This window comes from Sturnus vulgaris, chromosome 10, assembly GCF_052056855.1.
Source record: "Sturnus vulgaris isolate bStuVul1 chromosome 10, bStuVul1.hap1, whole genome shotgun sequence".
Classification (NCBI taxonomy): Eukaryota; Metazoa; Chordata; class Aves; order Passeriformes; family Sturnidae; genus Sturnus; species Sturnus vulgaris.
The window spans coordinates 4,692,404-4,697,024 of record NC_142252.1 but is presented as its reverse complement, the minus strand read 5'-3'; positions in this window follow the sequence as shown (position 1 = coordinate 4,697,024).

The window sequence follows — 4,621 nt, the reverse complement described above, 5'->3', positions numbered from 1 at the left end:
TTTTCCCTCTTGCATAGGGTCCAGCATGAAGTAACACTACCCAGCCTAGAGATCCCATGGCATGTCCCAGGAATTTGTAAGCAATGTTGTATTTGCCGAGTAAACAGGGGTCGGGACAGAGGGTGGGTCAGGGCCACGTGTGTCCAGAGCCACTGGAGAGCAGCTCCTGTCACTTTTGGGAAGGGAGGGCAAGCCCCCACTACTCTGACTGGTCATCCTGGAACTCCAGGCATGTCTTGGATCCACCAAAAGTTTAGGAGCGTGTTTCCAAGGCAACCAAAATATTATTTTTTCCAGCTGCCCAAAAAAAAAAAAAAAAAAAAAAAGGTGGAATTAGAGAGAGAGAGAAAAAAAAAAAAGGAACCATCAGAGGAAATTCTAAGAAAATGAAATCAGATGGAAAGCTGGCAGGCTGGTCCCTCTCCCTGGCCCTCCCTGAGGAATGCTGGATGCATACAAGCAGGGAAGATGCTCGTGGCTGTCTCTAAGCACAGCAGGGCTGCCCTCGCCAGCCGAGGCTATTCCTGAGCTGCTGCCCCAAGCCCAGACCAGGAGCGGCTCCATCCCAGAATAGAGCCCCCATGGAGACATGGTTACCCCATGGCAGCTATTTTGGGTTGTGTCCCTGCAGACTTAAATGTGTCTCCAGCACCCGGGAGGCTCCGTCCTGTGGCCCAAACACAGCTTGTCCTGCCCCAAAGCCCCAATATTTTGGTCCTTGCTGCTTCCTCTTCCATCCTTTTTTTCCCCCCATCTCCCTCAGCTTTGTGTCTGTTTAATCAGCAGCCTTGCTTTCCTTCCCCATGCTCAGCTGGCTCCAAGGCTGAGCAGTGCCTGGAGCCATCATGGTTTGGGAATGCCCATGGATCAGTGGGGAGGAATGCTCAGCATCACCCAGCACCTCAGCACAGGGCTCACTGACAAATCAGGAATACTGGATTGCAAGTCCCAGGAATTTTTTTGCACTCTGCTCTCTTGTTTACGGCTGCTTGCAGGGTGAAATCCCTGCTGTCCTCCTCTTCTATGCCAGGCATTTGCTGGCAGAGATTCCCTGCCCTGCCACAGAGCTGCATCCAGGAGAGTGTGAGGGAAGCTGGGCAGACAATGCAGGAAAATCCACTCTGGCTTTGCAAGGTCCAAAACAGCTGTAAGGGAGGAGAAAACCCCCGGAAAAGAGGGATGTGTGCCACGGCTGCAGCAGAGCTCAGAGAGGCAGCTCATGGCTTTGTGGTCAGGGGAACAAGAGTGAATGGGAATGGACATCTCCCTGGAGACTGCTGCACCATGAGCTGGCTTGGGAGGCTTGGAGAGAGCTTGGAGAAAGTGTCATTCTGTGGTGAAGCGAGACAGTCATCCCATCACATCACCCCCCTTGGCCTCCGCCTGCTTCCAGGCAGGACAACCAGTCCCAGCCCTTCCAGAGCACATGGTCTTCATGCTCCACCAAACACCATCCCCACTGCCATGGTCCAAAGACCATCTCCAGTCCATGGTCCATCTCCACTCCCAGCTCCTTGGAGGCTGGTGCCCTGCCAGGTGGGGAGAACACTGAAAGCAGGCCCAAAGCTGGAAGATTTCCACAGCTCCAAGACCTCTCCTGGCTTCAGCACCCGGGATCCTTGGGGTTAGAACTTGGGATCCTTGGGGTGACCACGGCACAAACACTTAGGGATGGAATCCTGAGTATACAGGCTCCTGTGGGGCTGTGGATCCTTCTGGATGCCTTCACACACACACACACACACACACACACACACACGTGCTGCACAACCCAGGCACGGCTGTGCATGTCCCCAACTGTCACATCTCACAGACCAGGGAACAAAATCCTGGAATGACAAAGCAGGAGAATTCCAGGGTGACCTCTACCACCATAAAACAGTCTGGAGAAGAGAGAGCTTTGGGGTTTCCCAACTGCAGCCTCCCAGTGTCTGAAGGGGCTCCAAGAGGGCTGAAAAGGGACTTTGAACAAGGGCATGGAGGGACAGGACAAGGAGGAATGGCTTCCTGCTGACAGAGGGCAGTGCTAGGTGGGATATTAGGAAAAAATCCTTCCCTAGGAGTGTGGTGAGGCCCTAGCACATGTTCCCCAGAGGAGCTGTGGCTGCCCCATGCCTGGAAGTGTTCCAGACCAGGCTGGATGGGGCTTGGAGCAACCTGGGCTAGTGGAAGATGTCCCTGCCCACGGCAGAGGGTGGAATGAGATGCACTTTAAGATCCCTTCCAACCCCAACCCCTCGGGGATTCAATGCCTCCCTCCTGGAGACAAGAATTTGCCCAGTAACCCCGTGTGCTCCCCAAGCCTGACTTTCAGAGCATGACTAGAAAGCACTGGCTGGCTCCAACATGCCGAGGCAAGCGTTGCCTCTTCCTGCAGGTTCTGCAACAAACTGCTGCTGCTTTGCTGTTGTGCAACACCTGGAGCCTTTCCAGAGGCTGGGCAGGTAGGGAGGAATGGGAATGCTGCCGGGTCAGCCCACGGTCCTGCACTGCCAGGTTCTGCTGAGCCCCGCTCCTGGCACAGCGGGTTGGGAATGCTGCTGCACTCACCCCCTCCCCAGCAGCAAAACCAAGGCAGATTTTGTGCTGCCTTCTTTTATTTTATCCTGTTCTCCAACAGTAACCCATGGGCTGGGGAAAAGTCTCCTCTTGTATTCAAGTTCTGTGCAAAAATTCCACGAATTCTTTGAAAACTCCCCAACTTTCTCGGCTTCGCTGCAATCTCAGGGCTTTACCATCCTCCAAAATCTGTGGAATGAGCAGCATTTCCTGGTGTGTTGAAACGCTGATGTAACAGGGTGGTCAATCAGTGGGGATCTTTCTACCCTAACCGTGTTGTATGGCTGTTAGTGCTGAAGTTTTGCTATTTTAATCCACAAAGCCCCATACAATCCAGCCGGAGTAAATGGCGAGTAACCCTGCTGTATCCAGTTTCAAACCTGGGAACTGGTGAGAACTGCATTAATGCAAAACTCTTCTGGTTCACGGGACCCTGCTCCAAACAGACTGGATGCCACGCAGTAATCCAAGCGCTGTGTAACATTGTAAAGTGTATAAATAGCCCTCACCGGGTGTGTCGGAGGGGCAGGGGGAGTTAGAGCAGCCCTGGTTGCCAGCTATGGGCCTGGGCTTTGAATTCACACTCAGTCCTGGTTGCTGCCATGTTACAGACACTAAAACAAGTTGGCTTTGCTTAATACCTGCACTGCCTTTTCCAGGTCTTTAACGCCTGTCAAAGTGGGGTGCTGGTCCCTAACTGGTGGTCTCCTTCCCTGCCAGCAGCTCACCAAGGATGGGTTTGGCTTCTCCAAAGTCAGAGCTGCCTGCTGCCTTGAACCCAGCTCCTCAGCCAGCAGCATCCTCATGTTCTCGCAGCTTTTCCAAGAAAAAGCTGACGCAGCTGCAGATTGAGGGGCAGAGGCCATGGAGCCACCAAAACAAGGATGAACGAGTCCCCAGATGCCATGGCATGACACGGGGAGATCCTTGGAGGTGACAGGGGAGCCCAGCACCCCTAGGCTGTGGCAGCCTGGTCACCGAGGGCTGAGTCCTGCTCAGATCCCAGTGTCCCCCTCCTGCAGGGTGAATGAACTCCAGCGCTGGAGTTTGGAGCGGACACTATGTCCACATTCTTCAGCCCAGGGCCAGGAATGTCAGCTCCTGTCCCGACGCCAGGGGCTTGCATTCCTCCCCATGCTGCTCCCAAAGAATGCCAGCCCAGAAGGTGACAGGGAGAGGGTGCTGCTCACTCTGGGGGAATGAGGGGAGACATGCTCGACCCTCAGAAAAGCCTTTCCCGGGCTGGCAGAGCCGGGTGAGCACATGTGTGCTGCCCGTGTGTTTACTAAACACTGCTCCCGGCGAGAGGGAATGGCTGGAATTCACCCCCTCGCTCCCCACCAGACCCCAAGGACATGCAGGCGGACCAGGGGAATTCGCTCCTCCAGCCTGTTGCCATGGCTGCATATTTCAGAGACTCAAGCAGCGAAAAAAATAAAAGAAGAAAACCAAAACATTTCAATAGGAGGGAAGAAAAATAGGAGGGGGAAAAATGCAGAAGAGTAATGAGAAGGACGAGTGAGTCCAAGAAATGTATTAGATCATCCTTAGAAACTGGTGTCTGAGGAGTTCTCTGCAGCTCAGGCCGTTCCAATATTTACTGTGTGTTATTTAAACCATGACTCCTGGCACCAGCTGGGGCTCCACAGCACCGCTCTGCTCGGGAACGTTGTTAAAAGCTGGTCCCGGGCTCCAAGAGTGCTTGAGAGGGGCTGGAAGCAAAACATCCCTGCTGGCTCCAGATGAGCTGCTGGCAGGATGGCAGCAGGGCTGGATCCTGAGAGCAGGACCCAGTGTGGAGCTGGCAAACAGCAGTGTGGGATGTAAACTCCTAAATTATAGGAACAAATCCTTGGAGAGGCTGAGCAGGGACTGGCTCCAGCGTAAGAATGGAGCTGAGCTGAGCAGCAAGCTGAGCCTGAGCGAGGGTGAGATGCACACCTGCAGGCAGGAAAGTATCCTGGCTCCTCTGATCCTGGAGGGATTTGTTGCTATCAGTGCACTGGGTATTTGAAATCACTCTGTGGGGAGTTTATTATGAGCAGGTTTTGGCACGTGGATA